Source organism: Danio aesculapii, chromosome 9 (genome assembly GCF_903798145.1).
Source record: "Danio aesculapii chromosome 9, fDanAes4.1, whole genome shotgun sequence".
NCBI classification, from domain to species: Eukaryota; Metazoa; Chordata; class Actinopteri; order Cypriniformes; family Danionidae; genus Danio; species Danio aesculapii.
Genome location: NC_079443.1, coordinates 1836512 through 1859429, shown reverse-complemented (window position 1 = coordinate 1859429; position 22918 = coordinate 1836512).

Below are 22918 nucleotides of genomic sequence, written 5' to 3'. Positions count from 1 at the left end.
GGAATTTTTGCCCATTCCTCTTTGCAGTATCTCTCAAGCTCTATCAGGTTGGATGGGAAGCGACGGTGTACAGCCATTTTCAGATCTCTCCAGAGATGTTCAATAGGATTTAGGTTTGGGCTCTGGCTGGGCCACTCAATAAGATGCCACAAGCTTGGCACACCTGTCTTTGGGAATTTTTGCCCATTCCTATTTTCAGTACCTCTCAAGCTCTATCAGCTTGGATGGGAAGCGACGGTGTACAGCCATTTTCAGATCTCTCCAGAGAGGTTCAATAGGATTTAGGTTTGGGCTCTGGCTGGGCTACTCAAGGAGATTCACTGAGTTATTGTGAAGCCACTCTTGATATTTTGGCTGTGTGCTTTGGGTCATTGTCCTGCTGAAGGATGAACCGTCGCCCCAGTCTGAGGTTAAGAGCACTCTGAAGCAGGTTTTCATTCAGGATGTCTCTGTACATCGCTGCATTCATCTTTCCCTCTATCCTGACTAGTCTTCCAGTTCCTGCTGCTGAAAAACATCCCCACAGCATGATGCTGCCACCACCATGCTTCACTGTAGGGATGGTATTAGCCTGGTGATGAGCGCTGCCTGGTTTTCTCCAAGCATAACGCCTGGCATTCGCTCCAAAGAGTTCAGTTTGAGTCTCATCAGAGCAGAGAGTTTAGTTTCTGATGGTCTGAGAGTCCTTCAGATGCCTTTTGGAAAATTCCAGGCCGGGAGTGTCTTCAGTCTGGCCACTCTACCCTACAGGCCTGATTGGTGGATTGCTGCACAGATGGTTGTCCTTCTGTAAAGTTCTCCTCTCTCCACAGAAGAACGCTGGAGCTCAGACAGAGTGACCATCAGTTTATTGATCACCTCTCTGACTAAAGCCCTTCTCCCCGATCACTCAGCTTAGATGGCCTGCCAGCTCTAGGAAGAGTCCTGGTGGTTCAAACATCTTCCACTTACGGATGATGGAGGCCGCTGTGCTCATCTGAACTTTCAGAGCAGCAGAAATGTTTCTGTAACCTTCCCCAGCCTTGTGCCTCAAGACAATCCTGTCTCGGAGGTCTACAGACAATTCCTTTGTCTTCATGCTTGGTTTGTGCTTTGACATGCAATGCCAACCCTGGGCCCTTATATAGACCGGTGTATACCTTTTCAAATCATGTTCAATCAGCTGAATTGACCACAGGTGAACTCCAATGAAGCATCTCAAGAATGATCAGTGGAAACAGAACATACCTGAGCTCCATTTAGAGCTTCACGCCAAAGGCTGTGAATACTGATGAACATGTGATTTTACAGCTTTTTTATTTTTAATAAATTTGCAACAATTTCCAAAACTCTTTTTTCACACTGTCATTATGGGGGATTGTGTGTAGAATGTTAAAAAAAAAAACATTTAATCTATCTTGGAGTAAGGTTGTAACATAAACAAATGTGGAAAAAGTGAAGCGCTATCAATACTTTCCAGATGCACTGTATATTATATGTTACTTTTCAAACTGTCGTGTGGTATATTAAAACTTAAATGTAGTACTTTAGTGTGTAGTACGTAATGTAGTGCAATTTTGGACACAGCACTGAACTAGTGTGTAACCAAGCCTGCAGTGTTTAGTCATCAGTCTGTTTCTTCATGCTGAACACTATCGAGTGGCAGCTGCAGGACTGATGTGCAGCATTTCTCTGTGGGCTTCTGGCCTTGGAGAAACATCACGCAGAGCTGTTTACGAGACTCTGAGTCCCAGAACGTGCTGCTGCTTGAATTTCCATAAACCGCAAGCCATTCAGATGTGTGATTTAATACCCACTGTTTAGCCAGATGGCACTGGACATATTTCAATGCATAATTCACATTTGTATCAATAGAGAATGCTGGCGATTATAAATTTGGTCGCAGCCAAGCAGTCGCTGTTTTCCACAGATTACATGACGGGCTTCTGTTGCTCTGCTGTAGTTTCATCACATAACAGCGAATGAACTCGTAAACAAATACATTAAGAGTGAATAACATTATTTGCTATAGCCAATTTGAGGATGTGTAGTAAAGGCTGAGGCTGTAGCTGTCATTCTGGAAAGCTGTAAAACCGTGATCTGCTCTAAAAGATTTGAATCTGTCATAAATTGTCTTGAATGATGAAGCACAGCACTTATACACTAAAAATAGTGTTTGGTTGACTTATAAAAGTGAGTAAACCTGTTGCTTTTAAAGCGATTAGTTGACTTTACTTATAAAAGTGAGTAAACCTGTTGCTTTTAAAGCAATTAGTTGACTTTACTTAATAAAGCAAGTAAACCTGTTGCTTTTAAAGCGATTAGTTGACTTATACAAGTGAGTAAACCTGTTGCTTTTAAAGCGATTAGTTGACTTAATAAAGTGGGTAACCTGTTGTTTTTATAGCGATTAGTTGACTTTACTTAATAAAGCGAGTAAACCTGTTGCTTTTAACGCAATTAGTTGACTTAACTTATAAAAGTGAGTAAACCTGATGCTTTTAAAGTGATTAGTTGACTTAACTTATAAAAGTGAGTAAACCTGTTGCTTTTAAAGTGATTAGTTGACTTTACTTATAAAAGTGAGTAAACCTGTTGCTTTTAAAGCGATTAGTTGACTTATAAAAGTGGGTAAACCTGTTGCTTTTAATGTGATTAGTTGACTTATAAAAGTGAGTAAACCTGTTGTTTTTAAAGCGATTAGTTGACTTAATAAAGTGGGTAACCTGTTGTTTTTATAGCGATTAGTTGACTTATAAAAGTGAGTAAACCTGTTGCTCTTAAAGCGATTAGTTGACTTAATAAAGTGGGTAACCTGTTGTTTTTAAAGCGATTAGTTGACTTTACTTATAAAAGTGAGTAAACCTGTTGCTTTTAAAGCGATTAGTTGACTTTACTTATAAAAGTGAGTAAACCTGTTGCTTTTAAAGCGATTAGTTGACTTTACTTATAAAAGTGAGTAAACCTGTTGCTTTTAAAGCGATTAGTTGACTTATAAAAGTGAGTAAACCTGTTGCTTTTAAAGCGATTAGTTGACTTATAAAAGTGAGTAAACCTGTTGCTTTTAAAGCGATTAGTTGACTTTACTTATAAAAGTGAGTAAACCTGTTGCTTTTAAAGCGATTAGTTGACTTTACTTATAAAAGTGAGTAAACCTGTTGCTTTTAAAGCGATTAGTTGACTTTACTTAATAAAGTGAGTAAACCTGTTGCTTTTAAAGCGATTAGTTGACTTTACTTATAAAAGTGAGTAAACCTGTTGCTTTTAAAGCGATTAGTTGACTTTACTTATAAAAGTGAGTAAACCTGTTGCTTTTAAAGCGATTAGTTGACTTTACTTATAAAAGTGAGTAAACCTGTTGCTTTTAAAGCGATTAGTTGACTTTACTTATAAAAGTGAGTAAACCTGTTGCTTTTAAAGCGATTAGTTGACTTATAAAAGTGAGTAAACCTGTTGCTTTTAAAGCGATTAGTTGACTTATAAAAGTGAGTAAACCTGCTGTTTTTAAAGCGATTAGTTGACTTTACTTCTAAAAGTGAGTAAACCTGTTGCTTTTAAAGCGATTAGTTGACTTTACTTATAAAAGTGAGTAAACCTGTTGCTTTTAAAGCGATTAGTTGACTTATAAAAGTGAGTAAACCTGTTGCTTTTAAAGCGATTAGTTGACTTATAAAAGTGAGTAAACCTGTTGCTTTTAAAGCGATTAGTTGACTTTACTTATAAAAGTGAGTAAACCTGTTGCTTTTAAAGCGATTAGTTGACTTTACTTATAAAAGTGAGTAAACCTGTTGCTTTTAAAGCGATTAGTTGACTTTACTTATAAAAGTGAGTAAACCTGTTGCTTTTAAAGCGATTAGTTGACTTATAAAAGTGAGTAAACCTGCTGTTTTTAAAGCGATTAGTTGACTTTACTTCTAAAAGTGAGTAAACCTGCTGCTTTTAAAGCGATTAGTTGACTTAATAAAGTGGGTAACCTGTTGTTTTTAAAGCAATTAGTTGATATATATATATATATATATATATATATATATATATATATATATATATATATATATATATATATATATATATTAGGTGTGCAACGATTCAATTTACTCACAAATCGGTATGTATCACGACTTTAGGGTCACGGTTTTAAAACACTTTAAAACACAGCAATGCACTGTGATTTGGCCATGTCAGGAAAGGTGATGCCAACAAAATATTTACATACTAAGAGGTGATTGGACAGGTCTTCGCATGTGCAATGGATAGGAAAGGTGATCAGAAGTGTACGAGGAACTAGTTTGTTGCAGTTGTTTTAATTAGGTTAACTAACCAATATTAATCATGCATATTCTGAACCATATTCTGGATTACAGGGCGCACGAACCGTGGAAGAACAACGGGACTGAGAACCGTTGCATCTCTAATACACAGTTGAAGTCAGAATTATTAGCCCCACTCTGAATTTTATTTGTTTTTTTTTTATATATATATTTCTCAAATGATGTTTAACAGATTCAGGAAATGTTCACAGTATGTCTGATAATATTTTTTCTTCTGGAGAAAGTCTTATTTGTTTTATTTCGGCTAGAATAAAAGCTGTTTTTAATTTTTTATGAACCATTTTAAGGTCAATATTATTGGCCGCTTTAAGCTATTTTTTCTCGATAGTCTACAGAACAAACCATCATTATACAATAACTTGCCTAATTATCCATTAATTTATCCTTTAAGAATTATCCCTTTAATGAGGCTTTAAGATAAATACTAATAAATATGCTCAAAATAATCCCTGAGGTGTAAAAACCAACCTCATCCCTCAGCAGGCGTATTTATTTCAGGTAAGTGTGCAAATGTAAATGTGTCATTCAGACATGGAAAAAGCAGTCAATCCAAAGTCTCCGTGCTCATTCTGAACAACAGCCCTGTTTCTATTCCTGTAAGGTGTGATTTACGTCCAACTTCCGCGAGGAAACAGATGCGCGGGACTGCGCTTTTCCTCAATTCCTGGGAGAGAAGTTCTAGCCACACCGACTGGAGCTCCGACTCCGGCCTCTCGTGAGAGCTTTTATACCTACACTGACTCTCGGTTCCCGCTCTGCAATTCTCCGTTTCCGTCTGCTTTCCACTTGCGCATGTCCGTGTAGGCGGGGCCTCCATTTGGCGCGAAACCTCTGCGATCTTTTCCCGCTGTAAAGTCTAGAAGGGATCCAGCTGCGGATACTCTCATCAGTATAGCATGGTTTTTGTGACACTGTAAAACTATAATTAATATTTTACCTTGCTGTGAGAGTTGGGGTGAGCGTAGGAGTTGATAAAATACTATTTAACGGGTAATTTAATAAATAATATGAATAATAATCTGTTTAATTACTGTTTTTAAATTACTGTGAGGGTTGGGGTAGAGGTGGACATTAATAAAATGCAATTTAATGGGTAATTTAATAAATAATTTGAATAATACTCTGCAGAATTACTGTGTTTACATTACTGTGATGGTTTGGTCTGTGGCTGGGTTATAGGGTAAGCATTAATTAAATACAATTAATGGGTAATTTAATAAATAATCAATTCTCGTTTAGCTTTTTGAGTTAAGCTATTCTTTCTGAAACTTTAGCCCACTAATTCCAGACTTAATGAATCAATTTTTTATTTTACTAAAATGTTATATTCACAAATGCAAATACTCTAACAATGAGCCATTTTACCTGTTTTTATCTTTGAAATTGAGTACAAGTGCTAAATTGTAAAGCTATATAAAGACCTTCAACCTGTTTGAAAAATATAGGCTAATTATTTATTTATTTATTTATTTTTTATTTATTTATTTATTTATTTATGTTTGTAATTTACTTGTAATTGTGCTCTGAACATTAATTTTCCTGTTTTATTTGTTTATTTATTTATGTACTGTATATTTCTTGTAATTGTGCTCTGAACATTTATTTTCCTGCTTTACTTTATTTATTTATGTACTGTATATTTCTTGTAATTGTGCTCTGAACATTTATTTTCCTGCTTTACTTTATTTATTTATTTACTGTATATTTCTTGTAATTGTGCTCTGAGCTTTTATTTTCCTGCTTTATTTATTTTTTATTTATTTTTTTTTATTTATTTATTTTTTATTTACTGTAATTTACTTGTAATTATGCTCTGAACTTTTTTCCCTGCCTTGGTATTTATTTATTTATTTATTTATGTTTGTCATTTACTTGTTATTGTGGCCTGAATTTTTTTTTCCTGCTTTATTTGTTTATTTGTTTTTCCTATTTATTTATTTATTTATTTATTTATTTATTTATTTATTTATTTACTGTAATTGTGCTCTAAACTATTATTTTCCTGCTTTGTTTGTTTATTTATTTATTTACTGTATATTTCTTGTTATTGTGCTCTAAGCTTTTATTTTCCTGCTTTATTTATTTATTTACCGTTTATTTCTTGTTATTGTGCTCTAAACTTTTATTTTCCTGCTTTATTTATTTATTTACTGTAATTGTGCTCTAAACTTTTATTTTCCTGCTTTATTTGTTTATTTATTTATTTATTTACTGTTATTGTGCTCTAAACTTTTATTTTCCTGCTTTATTTGTTTATTTATTTATTTATTTACTGTTATTGTGCTCTAAACTTTTATTTTCCTGCTTTATTTGTTTATTTATTTATTTATTTACTGTTATTGTGCTCTAAACTTTTATTTTCCTGCTTTATTTGTTTATTTACTGTAATTGTGCTCTAAACTTTTATTTTCCTGCTTTATTTGTTTATTTATTTATTTATTTACTGTAATTGTGCTCTAAACTTTTATTTTCCTGCTTTGTTTGTTTATTTATTTATTTATTTATTTATTTACTGTTATTGTGCTCTAAACTTTTAATTTCCTGTTTTATTTATTTATTTATTTATTTATTTATTTATTTATTTACTGTAATTGTGCTCTAAACTTTCATTTTCCTGCTTTATTTATTTATTTATTTATTTATTTACTGTTATTGTGCTCTAAACTTTCATTTTCCTGCTTTATTTATTTATTTATTTATTTATTTATTTATTTACTGTAATTGTGCTCTAAACTTTCATTTTCCTGCTTTATTTATGTATTTATTTATTTATTTATTTATTTATTTCCTGTAGTTGTGCTCTAAACTTTTATTTTCCTGTTTTATTTATTTATTTATTTATTTATTTATTTATTTATTGTAATTTACTTGTAATTGGGCTCTGAACTTTTTTCCCTGCCTTTTTATTCATTCATTCATTCCTTTATTCAGTTCTGTAAACTTTTTGTCTTTTCTTTTGTAATTGTTATATTTCTATAGACCATTTTGAGGGATGTAAACAAAAGCAATGGTCCTAACGCCTTTTCTGTTTAACATCTTTAATTCCCATAGCTTCCGAGAATCCAAAAAGAGCCACATATTGATAAATAATGTGATGACAGCTGTTTTAACATGAAGGAATGATTAAACTGCCTCTTGTTATATCTATGAAATAGGTTGATAACCAGCAGGACATGTTAATGGGTTAATGACATGACCACATTGAAATGGTCTACACAAAATTCTGCGGGCAAGGTCAACAACGCGCCGCTCTAGATTCCCGCGCCGCCCGCTGACGTCACGGCGCCGCGTCACAGGGGCCCTTTGATCAGGGGACGCGCGGGTCTGCCGGGTCACTGCTCCAAATGCTTCCCCCTAGTAATGAACTGTGAGAGACATATTGGGATTGTGTGGTCCAGTTTGAAGACGGAAGTATAATTTAACAACACTGTTGAAAGATGGCGGATTAGCGGCCAGCGAAGCCACACGTCATTTGACTGTAAATAAAGAAGTTGTAGTTTGAAATTGTTGTTATATCAGTTGCTCAATAAAAACGTCAAGATCAGGAAGACAAAAAGTTAAGAGGCAGGGTTTGGGAAAGCCAGGATCTGACCAAAACGACGTCAAAATAACCAAAAATGCTAATCAACTCTATTTCATGTCAATAGACTATCTTGACGTCAAAAATGACATTAAATTTACATCTAACATTGACCTAAACAAAAAAAACACGTCAAAAATATTTTATTTATTTATTATTTATTTATTATTTATTGATTTAAACGATTTTTGACGAGTTAGATATCTCACAAAATCCAATGTATAGCCTAAAGTGTGTAATTTATTATCGAATCATTCAAATTAATAAAACTTTTCTTATATTACAGTTTTTCTCAATTGCTTTAGCACATTTTTCATAACATTCTTAGTGCAAATCTCAATACTGTGTGCTGGAACTTCATAACTCAACTGCATGTCTGATGTAGTTACTCACCCATGCATGTCTCAAAACCTAGTTATTGTGTCGGTAATTTGCCAAGGCCACCAAAACATAACGTGTGTTTGGCATCGTGTAAGCCACACTGCTCAAAATAATTAGTTGTTTTTGTCACCATGACAGTCAACCATGGAAATTAAAGTAAAAAAAGTCTGATATTTGTTGAGAAGAGTCAATAGTACACGCAAGGAAAAAGAGAACATTTGTATTTATGCACATTTATTTTTTTTATAAAAGTATTACATGTAAAGTAAAATCTTACTTGTTCAATTATACTGTATTGTATATTTCATATTTTTTATGTTACCACAAATACAAAAAACTACAAAATATCATCCATGAAAAAAAATCTTGGTGGACATCCTGTTGTTCTTGTTGGTCAGGCTAGAGATGACACTATATATATATATATATATATATATATATATATATATATATATATATATATATATATATATATATATATATATATATATATACACTAAAAACCCCAACAGTCAACTTTATCAAATGAAATGAGTGTAGTTAACTCAAAATTTACTGGAAGTTAAATCTACTCATTTGAAAATAGTTTTGAACTCAGTGTTGAATGTAATGACTTAATTAAATGCCTCATTGATTCAACTTAATTCAACAGAGTATAAAAAATAATAATAAAATAAAACAAAAAGTGTTGCATGCAAAACTGTTGCAAACAATTTATTTGTGTTGAATTTAAACAAACAAATTAAGTTTAGTAATGTTCAACTTAATTTGTTTGTTTAAATTCAGCCCAAATAAATTGTTTACAACCACTTAACGTAAAAAAATTGAGTAAATCCAAGGAATCATCTTTTAATAATTCTTTTCAGTGAGATAGCAAACAGCTAATTAATTCAACATTATCAAACAGAAATTGTTTAATAGGAAATAACTACTCGATTGTATTAAAGTATGCCTATAATAGCTTATATTTCAACAGTTTTCTGACACTGAAACATAATGTTGACTTTTTTAAACAGATATTGTGTTAAAGTAATGTGAGTGATTATATCTTCTATGAAAAGGGAAGTGAATGAAAACCCGCCGTCAATAAAACATGGATTTACTGCCTGACGCATTGTTGTTGTGTCATAAATGTAATGCTCGATGATTCTCTGTGATGTTTGTGTATTTTCGTGGATTAGAGCGCCATCTTGCGGGTGTTTGAAGAAATGCAGCACTGCGGATGCACAGCAATAAAATGGCGTGGAATAGATTGGCTGTTATTAGCATCCAGATGCAGAGTGACTTTAGTGTAAATAAAATGCAGGTTTTCTTCACGAGAAGCTTCTCTTCGTATAATTTGTAATAGATTATTTTATAATGAATTTTTTTTTGTAATTAGCTAGTAGATGCTTAATATGGAGGACGAAACCTACAAAAATACTAAATTAATAAATACGTAAATAAATCCATAAATTCCTGCATAAATAAAACAATAAAAATGCAAATAATTAAGTAAATAAATCCATACATTTCCACATAAATAAAACAATAAAAAATAAATATGCAAATAAATAAATAAATCCATAAATGTTTGCATGAATAAAACAATGAAAAATAAATATGCAAATAAATAAGTAAATAAATCAATAAATTCCTGCAAAAAATAAAACAAAAAATAAATTAATAAATATGCAAATAAAGAAATAAATCCACAAATTCCTGCATAAGTAAAACAATAAATAAATATGCAAATAAATATATCCATAAAATCCTGCATAAATAAATAAATAATATATAAGTAAATAAATCCACAAATTCCTGCATTAATGAAATAAAAAATAAGTAAATAAATCCATAATTCATGCATAAATGAAACAGTAAATAAACAAATATTCAAATAAATAAATATGTCCATAAATTCCTGTATAAATAAAACAATAAATAACTAAATAAATATGCAAATAAATAAATCCACAAATTCCTGCATAAATTAAATAAAAAATAAATAAGTATGCAAATAAATAAATAAGTAAATAAATCCATAATTCAGGCATAAATGAAACAATAAATAAACAAATATGCAAATAAATAAATAAGTAAATATATCCATAAATGCCTGCATAAGTAAAACAATAAATAAACAAATAAATAATTAGCAAATAAATTCTCCCAACATCTTTGTAATTTTTTTAGTTATTAATCTTCCCACACAATTTGTATTTTTAATGCAGAAGTTTGTATATTTATTTATTCATTCATTTGTTTATTTGCGAATTTATTTATAGTTTTATTTCTGCATGAATTTGTGGATTTATTTATTCATTTATTTAATTATTTGCATATTTATTAGTTTATTTATTTATTGTTTTATTTATGGCATGGGTTTCCTCCGGGTGCTCCGGTCTTCCCCACTGTCCAAACACATGCGGTATTGGCCATAGTGTATGTGTGTGAATGAGTGCGTATGGGTATTTCCCAATGATGGGTTGCAGCTTGAAGGGCATCCGCTGCGTTAAACATATGCTGGATAAGTTTGTGGTTCATTCTGCTGTGGCCACCCCGGATAAATAAAGGGACTAAGCCGAAAAGAAAATGAATGAATGAATATTTCTTAAGTGATCTTAGCATATCACTCCAGTTTTGTCTTTACATTGTTTTCCAGTTACATTTAGGATGTTTTCTGGTATTTATTTAGAATAATTGTATATAATAGTAATATTAATAATAATTTAAGTTATAATAAATATAAATATTAATGAATCCCAATTCTGTTTTTGTCCATATCTTACCCAAAGTTTGGTCAAAACAACAATTTTACAATGTGCATGTTTAACTAACATGGGTGGTGGTGGTGGGGGGTGGGGGATGGGGGGTTGAGAGGCATATATTAAATCAAATTCATCTTTATTTCTAAAGCGCTTTTACAATGTAGATTGTGTCAAAGCAGCCTCACATAGAGGATTATAAACAGGGTGGGCCATGTTTATGGATACACCTTAATAAAATGGGAATGGTTTGGGATATTAACGTCCTCTTTGTGGCACATTAGTATATGTGATGTGGCTCATGAAAGAATAAAGTTACTTTAAAAACAAGCACACCATTGTTTTTCTTGTGAAATTCCCAATCAGTTTGACGTGTCACATGACCCTCTTCCTATTGAAAAAACAAAAGTTGGATCCAAGATGGCCGAATTTAAAATGGCCACCATGGTCACCACCCATCTTGAAAAGTTTGCCCCCTGACATATACTAATGTGCCACAAACAGGACGTTAATATCACCAACCATTCCCATTTTATTAAGGTGTATCCCAACACAATCTCACGGCAAATTCGTAACGTTTTGATTTAGTGGTTAATTCGTATGAATTCGTACGATCTCATTCGTACAATTTAGTACGATTTGCTCATCACCCAATGACGGTTGGGTTTAGGGGTGGGGTTAGGTGCCACGCCTCCTTTTTAAAATCGTACAATTTTGTACGACTGAACTCGTACGCATTCGTACGAATTAGCCACTAAACTGACGAAACGTAAAATACTTACGTTTTCTCATGAGCTCAGGCTGGTGTATCCATATAAATGGCCCACCTTGTATAATAAGTATATGGGGATATATTTAAGCTAGAACCACCACTGACTGTGGACACACTATACCTACACACAGTCCTGTCCAAACGGCTTACAAAAATTTCCTCATAGGCGCCCTTTAAATTGCACGTTTTAACCCATCGGTTGGGTTTTGATACAATGTGTATCAAATTAAATTATTTCAATTAAATCTAAAGAGCACTTTTTACCCCATTGGTTGTGTTTGTCCATGTTTGACCCAATACTAAGTTGTAACAACCCATTATTTTGACAGAGTGTTGATTATCAGACGGACGCAGAGAGATTTATCTGCAGGACTTGCTGAGCGCCGCTGCTGTCACGCAGAGCCGCTGTTTCATCATTCATTTATTTTAAGAGGATATAAAACTTTGGTTAATTATGGCCTTAAGTGCTGTCCTAAAACCTGGAGAAGGTCACGCTCCCTGTCCTGTCTGAGTGACGTCATGATGATCCGGGTCAAAGCCATAAGCCATCCATATACAGGCCCATAGCCGACCTGAACATTATTAACATTAGTGCACGTGTGTGTGTGTGTGTGTGTGTGTGTGTGTGTGTGTGTAAGTGTTTGCATGTAAGTGTGTGCGTGTGTTTGCGTGTGTGTGTTTGCATGCATGTGTGTGTGTGTTTGAATGCATGTGTATGTTTTGTGCATCTGTGTATGTTTGTATGCGTGTGTATACGTGTGTGTGTGTGTGTGTGTGTGTGTGTGTGTACGTTTGTTTTTTGCATGTATGTCTGTGTGTTTATGCATGTGTTTGTGTGTGTGTGTGTGTGTGCTTGTGTTTGCATGTGTGTGTTTGTGAGGATATGTGTCTGTGTGTTTTGTGCTGTGTATGTGTGTGTGTTTGTACATTTGTTTTTGCATGCAGGTCTGTGTGTTTATGTGTGTGTGCGTGTGTGTGTGTGAGAGTGTGTGTTTGCATGTATGTATGTGTGTGCGTGTGTTTGCATGTGTGTATTTGCGTGCATGTGTGTGTGTGTTTCAATGCATGTGTATCTTTTGTGCATGTGTGTGTGTCTGTGTGTTTTGGGCATCTGTGTATGTTTGTATGCGTGCGTGCGTGTGTGTGTGTGTGTGTGTGTGTGTGTGTGCGTGTGTGTGTGTTTGCATGTGTGTGTGTTTGCATGCATGTGTGTGTGTGTGTGTTTCAATGCATGTGTATCTTTTGTGCATGTGTGTGTGTCTGTGTGTTTTGTGCATCCGTGTATGCGTGCGTGTGTGTGTTTGTGCATTTGTTTTTTTGCATGCATGTGTGTGTGTGTGTGCGCTATAAAAAATGCTTGGATCCACACAATTTCTTCATGTTTGCTTAGTTTTAAGCAAGTTAACTTACAATTAATTTACACATTTAAGTAGACTGAACATAAAACAAACTAGTTGTCACAGAAAAACTCAGGAATTGTGTCGTTTCAACTCATTTTAAATTAGTTTGAACAAGCAGCAAAAAAGTCATCTTTTTGTGTGCGTGTGTGTGCGCGTGTGTGTGTGTGTGTGGGATTTGATACATCCTCTGTCAGCTGACTGTGGACTGTAACTCTACAGAGGTGTGTGAGTGTGTGTGATCAACAGCTGAGCTCTGCATCTGACTGAGTGTCTCAGCATGGTCAAACTCTTCACATCCATCATACTGTACATCTGTACAGCTCAGATACTGAACAACACACACACACACGCTCAGCCCACAGACAGAGTTACTTACAGAGTTATATTGTGTGTGTGGGAGGATCTCAGAAGACTCCATGCATCACCGTCACAATAAACACAACAGCAGCAGAAGAAGAACATTAATAATAACAGTAATAAAGCAGCAGCAGATCTATCAGTGTGATCAGAGACACACACACATATTATCATTATCAATGGGGTATACGCAGGGGCGGAAAGAACCGCCAACTATTTCAGCATATGTTTTACCTGTCAATGCCTTTCCAACTGCAACCCAGTACTGGAAAACACCCATACACTCTCACACACTCATACACTATGGCCAATTTCATTCATTCACTCATTAATTTTCCTTCGGCTTAGTCCCTTTATTCATCAGGGGTCTGCATGTTTAGTGCAGTGAACTGATGACCTTCACGGCCAATCACAGTCATTTCTGTTGAGCACTGGTGAACACAATGGCAAATCAGCTGTGTTTAAGAACATGCTAAACAGCACTTAAATGTTAGCGGGGAATTGAAGGTTTTTCTACATTTCTGTGCTGAAATTCAGCACGGTAGGTCTAATATAGTGAAAGAATCTAGAAACTAAAACGTGTGTTAGCTAACTAGTGCCGTTTCCCTTGAAAATGAGGTCTGATATCCCTTTTTATTTTCAATATCCATTCAGAACGAACCTTTGTGTCACTCTGAAAGCAGTGAAATGCTAACTTTGTGTCACTTTCTCTTCGTTGATAAGATATACCAGCCTGAGAAAACGTAAGTATTTTACGTTTTGTCAGTTTAGTGGCTAATTCGTACGAATTCGTATGAGTTCAGTCGTACGAAATGGTACGATTTTAAAAAGGAGGCGTGGCACCTAACCCCGCCCCTAAACCCAACCGTCATTGGAGGATGAGCAAATCGTACTAAATTGTACGAATTAGATCATACGAATTCGTACGAATTAGCCACTAAAAAAAAGTTACCAATTGCCGTGAGATTGTGTTGGATATACAACCAGGTACACAACAATATGCCATCGCGGACGCCATTCCTGTGCGACTCCAGGCGATACTTCTGGGTTTCTTCCCACCACAGCCTCGCTTTGGCTTTTAAAATGGCGGCCACGTGAAATCAGTCTAAAGCAAACTTATCTGTAAGAGAGCAAATTAATATGCAGTTACTATGGAAACCCTCAGGTTGACGTCAACAGAAGCAAATGAGCAGATTTTCATTGAAGATTACCACAACAGCAAGCTATTTATTTCCAGTGGATTAACTTACAAGGATTAATTATTCACCTAAGAATAACAATGTGAGCTAGCATAATATGCATTGTACATTTTGGTTTCAAGCGGACTTTAAACTGTTAACAGCAGTGTTGGGCAGTAGCGTCGCTACAAGTAGTGACGCTACTAGCTTAACTGCATTTCTCAGTAGCCTAGCGGTAGCGTCGCTACTTTCTAAATCAAATAGCTTTTCAGTAGCGAAGCTATTTTATTAGTCAAGTAGCACAGTAGCGTCCACAAAGCTACATTTACCAATCACAGATCAATAAGTGACGGCACTGACATTCACAGGGCTGTGAGGCCGGTGTCTAGCAGATGAAAGTAAGTCTATTGACCTTATTCTTCAATGCGGAAGTGCGCGCGTTTTTGCGATTGTTTAGAACTTCCGATTCAGTTGCCTATGGGAAAAATGACTAGGAATAATAAACGGCAAAAAACGGTCAAACTACTTACTCTACAAACAAGTGTTTACATTAGGATACAGACAAAGTAGAATAATATAATAAGAAAATATCAGTTTGCAACACCAAGCAGCAAAACGAGCTGTTGTTAACGTTTAAAAATGAATGGAAGTGAATGAGACCGGAAGTTTCGAGCCAAAATGATTCAAATGGCTGCGCCCGCTCATACGCGGAGAATAAGGTGAATATGATGGCGAGCGTGATGATTTCTTCTTCTTCCTGTTTTACGGTGGTTGACAATAAACTTTTTGGTGCATTACTGCCACCTCTGGTCGGTGATGCCGCCAACCAAATTAGGCTAACACTAAACTTGCTTTATGGAAAGATGACTGAGGGAGAGGAGTTATATCTGAAGCAGGATTTTTCATGAGCACACCTCGAGAAGTACATGTTAAGATGCAAAAACTTAATTTCTGTGCTCAAAATACTTTAGTAATTTATAGTAAGTACTAAATTACTGCATTATGTAGTGTAATTATTAATGAAGAGTGGTAAATATATATATACAATATGCATAATGCTTATGTCAAAATATTTCTTTATAGTATAGCATATTATTTTATAGCATATTATAGTATAGCATATAATTTACAGTAAATAACTGAACTGAATTATGCCTCATATGTTTCATTGACAGTTTTATTGACCTCTGAGATATGATTGACTTGGATTTACGTTGCTTAAAATGGCAAAAATAGCTTAAATGTAGCTAAGCTACTTTTGCCATGTAGCTTTTAGCTTAGCTTGCTACATTTCCCAAGGGGTAGCTTTTAGTGTAGTTAAGCTACATTTTAAGTAGAGTAGCTAGCTGAGCTCACTACATTTTTCGAGTAGCTTGCGCAACACTGGTTAACAGTAAACAGTTATTGTACTAAATGGAGATCTAAGGGATTAACTAAACGCACCTCTTTATCTTTAAACCACTATATAGCTTTTAAATAGGTATTATTTAACCTTTGATAGCTGAGTTCAGACATATATAGTGTGTTTCTCTCGGTTTGAGTGATAGACAGCTTTACAGCGCCGAATGCTGTTTACAATCTGAATAAATCAGATTATCACACGTGCACATTAGATAAAACCAGCCAATAGGCTCATTAAAGGTCACAGTGCTCACCAGAACATAATGTCACTCTGTCCAGGAGCTTTTAGCTGTTAAATTAAGAAAGAAATGAGCTGGAACTAACATGCATCCACCAGGAGAGCTCTGTTGCGAAGAGAGATAAAGAGGGAGAAACTGTTCCTCTTTTAACCAAATATAAATGCCTGGCTAATAAATCCGAAGCAGACATCTGCCAATAAATAAAAGCGCTCTAATATTGGAAGTGAGAGTGGCTGTTTTATTGTGGCAGTATTTCATCTGTCACATTGTGGTAATGATGATACGCGTTATAACCATCTCATAAAACCGCTGTAAATCAGCATTCATGCGTCTGCCTGATAGCTTTTTGACAAGGCCATTTATACGTCGATTTATTCAACAGTTAAAAGTAGTATGCTGCGTAAAAGTTAATTTTGTTAATGATATCTGTCATTTTCACAGTTTCCTATTCTAGCAACAAACACTAATGTGGTTTGAGGCGCGTGAATGACCAGCAGGTGCCGCCCTAAACTCTCATTTAAGGCCTTAAACTATTAACCTCGTGTGCTTTGTTGCCAGACTGACGGTTTTCCCGCACAATAATGGCTTTTTTTAATTAAATGAAATTCCTGGTGGAAAAAAAAAAAAGAAATTTGCGATTGTATTTTTGGGGATCTTTATAATGGTCGTAAAAAAATCGTGAATACAAAATAAATCTCGTTCGTTTCTCAATGAACAGTAATCCTGGAATGAATACCTGGCAACCCTAAAACCTCCGGGTGTAGTCTACACATCTGCTGCGCACGCGCACTTCAATATAGCGTACTTTTTGTGACTGCATTACCGTGAAGAGGAAGATTTAGGGTTGAGGTAGGTGTAGACGTTATTAAAACACGATTTATCAAGTAAAATTAAACATTCGTTTTTGATAAAATAAACTTTATGCATTTTTAATACATAAAATAAACATATCTTTAAATTAAAATAACATTTTGACTGCAAAATCTTATGGCTTATGTTATCATCAAAGAGATGAGCATGCTTTAATACATGTCCAGATGTACCTCACATGAAAAAACTACTATAGTAAAGTGTCTTGATACCTCAGGCTGTTGATGTTGCCATCCACTCTGCAGATCTCTTGCACACCCCCATTCTGAATGTAACCCCAAACCATGATTTTTTCCTTCACCAAACTTGACTGATTTCTCAGCACTTTTCCAAATGATCAACTAAGTCAAGTTATTATTTGTTACTCTTACAACTGAGATCAACGACAAGATTTTTGTCAGGTAGTGTGTACTTAGTATGGTTCAGAAACACTATATAATTTAATTACTAGTATTTTGTACTCAAATATGTCAACTAGCAGGAAATCCCACAGGTACAAACTGAGCCCATTCCACATGTCCCAAAAATGTTCTCCATCCAGTTTTACTTGAAAATTGCATTTAACCTACAGACTTCTGTCTATACTAACCCTTAATCTAAACCTTAAGGCTCTGATCGGTTCCAACAATGACAAAAATGTCAGGTTCAACAAACGTTATGTGACATTTGGTCCTCACAGCATCAGATAAATAAAGAAAACACTTCACAGACACAAACACACACCTATGCAGCTATCTTTACGGAGGCATCCCATAGACATAATGATGTTTCTATACAGGCTATGTATTGTATAGCCCTCTCCTGACACTACCCCTAAACCCAACCCTCACAGCAAACAATCTGCATTTTTACATATTTATGTATGATTTATAAGCTGTATGAGCCCAAAAAAAGGCCCCACAATGTCAAAATGTACTGGTATTTATATTCATATGGGGACATTCAAGTGATTTGAGGAAAATATATTGACAGATCATCTGGCCTTGTGGAGTTATCTTTATCAGTGGCTAGAACAGGTTCTGAATAACAGGTTTTTGTGTATCGTCATCTAATTTATCAGCTCATATCTTAAAGTTAAAGTCTTCAACAACACTGTAAAGAAATGCAGGGTTCCAAACAATTTGTTCATGTCGTCCCAACACAAATTGATTGAGTTAACAATAACAATAAAGTAGACTGAACATAAAACACTACAATTTTCTCAAAGAAATCTCAAGAATTGTGTTGTTTCAGCTCATTTTAAATCAGTAATTTGAACAAGCAGCAAAAATATATATTTTTAAAGTGAATGTAAAAGACACATCAGCCTGTTAATGTCCGACATAACAATCAAACTGAAAGTGTACTGTCATAAAATAGGTGTAGCATTTAACTAAACGGTCAGCATACATAAGTTCACTTGTAATGCGTGACCCTGAACAATAAAACCAGTCTTGTAAAAAAATCCTGGTTGCGTTAAATTTTTAAGCTGAATCAAATCAACCTTATTGGTCTTTAAACCTTATATTATGTTAAAGGGCACATAGTTTACCTCTTTTTTATGATTTAATATTAATATTATGTTCTTCTGAGTGTCAGTTTAGGTTCAGTTCAAAACACAATTCAGATTGTTTTATTATAATGTGTTAAAAAGTGTCATGTTGGGGGCGTGTCCACAGTTCGCTGATTTAGGGTTGTGTTGCTTCACATGTAAATTAGTTTCGGCTTCCCGCCAACGTAACAAGGGGGCGGAGCCATGAGCTCACCTGCTCTGCGTTTCTGAGTCTGACAGGCAGACTGCGAGAAGGAGCAGGATAATGTTGAGAATATTGATCTTGTGTTGAGCCCAATGAGCCTTGCATCTAAAAATAGAGCTAGCGTGTTCCTTTAGTGATATCGCTTCGACTCACGCTGAAAATGGCGGACGTGAATCAACAAACTGAGGATATGATGATGCGCCTGTCAATCAATATTGGTGGGCGGGGGGACCGCTCTCCTACGTAAAGTTGCAGTCGGTTTGAAAACAGCTTCAATTGGTCCACCATTTTTATGTTGTTAAATTGAAAAAAAAGCACTGGGTGTGTTTATATCACCCCAATATGACAGTCTATACACCATACATGCACATATGTCTGTCCAAACAGCTTGTAAAGTAGATTTTTTACCATAGGTGCCCTTTAAACTGACCTAAAACAGCTTGTGTAACTTATTTAATTAAGTTAAAACATGATAAACTTCGTTTAAAGAAGTTACAATGAGCTAAAAACATATGCTGTCAGGACTGATTGATCGAATATTTATTTACAGTGTGGGTATAATAGTTGTATTTTATTGGGTCAAAATATACATTTTTCTTTTATCGCACAAAGATTAAGATAGCAAGTAAAGATCATGTTACATGATGATATTTTGTAAGTTGTATTACTGTAAATACATCAAAACTCAACTTTTGATTGGAAATGTGCAATGTTAAAGGGACAGTTCACCCAAAACTGTCATAATTTGCTCTATCTTCACTTATTCCAAACCTCTTTGTCGTTCTTTCTTCTGTTAAACACAAAAGAGAATGTTTGAAGAATGCTGAAAACCTGCAACCAGTGACTTAGTGTCTGTTGTTCCTATGGAAGTCAGTGGTTACAGGTTTCAGAATATCTTGTTTTGTATTCAAATAAAGAAACTGGCTTTGCAACCACTTGAGGCTGAGTAAATTGTGAGTAGATGTTCATTTTTGAGTTAACTATGCCTTTAAGCACCTAATTTGTTAAGTTTTTAAGGTGATTCTCTGAATATTTAGATTTTTTTGTCATATACTGTCTACAAACAAACCACACATTAATGCAAAGGAAAGCTTACTTATTCAGCTTTCAGGTAAAGTTTACGACTCAGTTTTGAGTTATGGTTTTGTGGTCCATGGTTATAGTTTGCAGAAACGAAACTATTCTACAGTATATTCATTTAAACTACAGCAAAATACTACTAAAAAAGGATGTTCCCTTTTCAAAACATCTCGGATTCTAATCAGTATGTTATGTTTAGGTGACGCAGTGGCGCTGGAGGTAGTGCTGTCGCCTCGCTGCAAGAAGGTCGCTGGTTCGAGCCTCGGCTGAGTCAGTTGGTCTTTCTGTGTGGAGTTTCTCCCTGCGTTCGCGTGGGTTTCCTCCGGGTGCTCCAGTTTCCCCCACAGTCCAAAGACATGCGTTATAGGTGATATGGGTAGGCTAAATTGTCCATAGTATGAATGAGTGTGCATGAATGTTTCCCAGTGATGGGCTGCAGCTGGGAGGGCATCCGCTGCGTAAAACAAATGCTGGATAAGTTGGTGGTTCATTCCCCCGTGGCGACCCCAGATTAATAAAGGGACTAAGCCAAAAAAGAAAATGAATGAATGAATGTTAGGTTTAAAACCAAAACTGACAATGGCACTTTAGCAGGATTATAATGGGAACCAAATTAGTTCCTTATCAGTGGTCAATTAAATATTTTAGACCAGTTTTAAAGAAACAGTTGACCCTAAAATCACAATTTCCTACCATTTACTCACACTCGAGCGGCTCTAAAAGTTTATACATTTCTTAAAACCAGCTCACACAGGTTTAGAACAAGTGGAGGTTGAGTAGATGATGACAGAATTCTCATTTTTGGGTGAACTATCCCTTTAAGCATTTCATTTGTTCAATCAAAACATTCAGAATTCAGGTTTTTCACTTATATTGTCTACAAACAAACCACATATCAATGGAAAGCTTATTTATTCAGCTTTCAGGTGAAGTATAAGTCTCAGTTTCAAAAAATCAACACTTACGGCTTATGATTGTGTAGTCCATGGTTATAGTTTGCAAAAACTAAACTATTCTGAAGTATATTCATTACACTACAGCAAAATAGCACTAAAAGTACTTGTCAAAACACCTACAGGATTCTAATCAGGATGTTAAGTTTAAAACCAAAACTGACAAGACCGCTTCAACAGGATTTAAATAGGATCCAATTCTGATTTTTTGGTGAACCATCCCTTTAAAAGGTTTTTATTTGCTGACCAAATCTTTAGTTATGAGTGGTAACATGCTGGCTGTGTTTATGCTCCGGGTCTACAGTATATGGGGACTGAATAAGGTGAACTTTTGCACTGTGTACTAAACAAATAGTATTTCCATGGCATTGCTTGCAGGTTTGCTTGTACTAACAATAACAATAAATATATTTATAAATTGTGAGTAAATACTTGGAGGAACAGCAAGTTTTCTCCTAGAATGAAGGTGTCCTGATCATCTACTCACCCCCTTGTTAACTAATAAAATAAAAAAACAAAAATTAAACAAATATTAATATTATTAATATTATTATTTAATATTTATTATTTAATATAATTTAATATTATTATTATTATTTTACCTCTCATTATTTTAAAGCCTCTGTATAGAGATCAAGCTCCTGCCAACAATTTGGGATGCTGTTTTATTGCTTTACAGTTATAGATAAAAATTGTATTAAATAAATAATTTGAAATTGAGTCAAATTATTTTTGCTCACCAAATGTACTCTAAATTTCAGCATTTCCCAAGAAATAACTACAGTAGACACTCACCGGCCACTTTATTAGGTACACCTATCCAACTGCTCGTTAACGCAAATTTCTAATCAGCCAATCATATGGCAGCAACTCAATGCATTTAGGCATGTAGACATGGTCAAGACGATCTGCTGCAGTTCAAACCATCCCTTTATGACCACAGTGTCTCCATCTTCTGATGGCTGCTTCCAGCAGGATAACGCACCATGTCATAAAGCGTGAATCATCTCAGACGGTTTCTTGAACATGACAAGTTAACTGTACTTAAATGGCCTCCACAGTCACCAGATCTGAATCCAATAGAGCACCTTTGGGATGTGGTGGAACGGGAGATTGGCATCATGGATGTGCAGCCGACAAATCTGCAGCAACTGTGTGATGCTATCATGTCAGTATGAACCAAAATCTCTGAGGAATGTTTCCAGTAGCTTGTTGAATCTACGCCACAAAGGATTAAGGCAGTTCTGAAGGCAAAAGGGGGTCCAACTCGCTACTAGTAAGGTGTGCCTAACAAAGTGGCCAGTAAGTGTAGGTTGTTTTTATCAAATTACCTCAGACCAGAACAGATCAGTCAGCTTACAATGAATGAATAAATGTTCAACAGTTTCTATATCATGATGGCAAAGTTTCAAAACACAACAATTCACATTAAAAGTTAATGTCAGACATTAGGCCTACTTTGCATATCATTTATACATCATGGTCAAATGTAAGGCTACTTTATTTCCTTTATTTATCCAGGAAATCACATTGAGACTGTACAGTTTCTTCTTCCAGTGAGATCTGGTCAAGACAGCACATAACAATCACAAAAAACAATACCACAAAATTACAAAATCAACATTCGTAAAATGGTCAGATCATAAAAAAATTACAGGTATCCTTTAAGACGTTGTACAGAAGATGTTTAAAAGTACTCAAAGTCGGTGGTGTGTTAAGATTAAGCTGGTTTTGCAGGTCATTTAAAGCTCTAGGAGCACAAAAGGAAAAAGACATGTTTGTCAAGTTCTGACAATACCCTTGGGACTGTTAAACGAATACAGGAACCAAATGTGTTGGTTATTTATGTGAAATGTTAACAAATTAGAAAGATAGGATGGTAGTTTATCTAGGAGAGCCTTTAACGTATATAAGTAC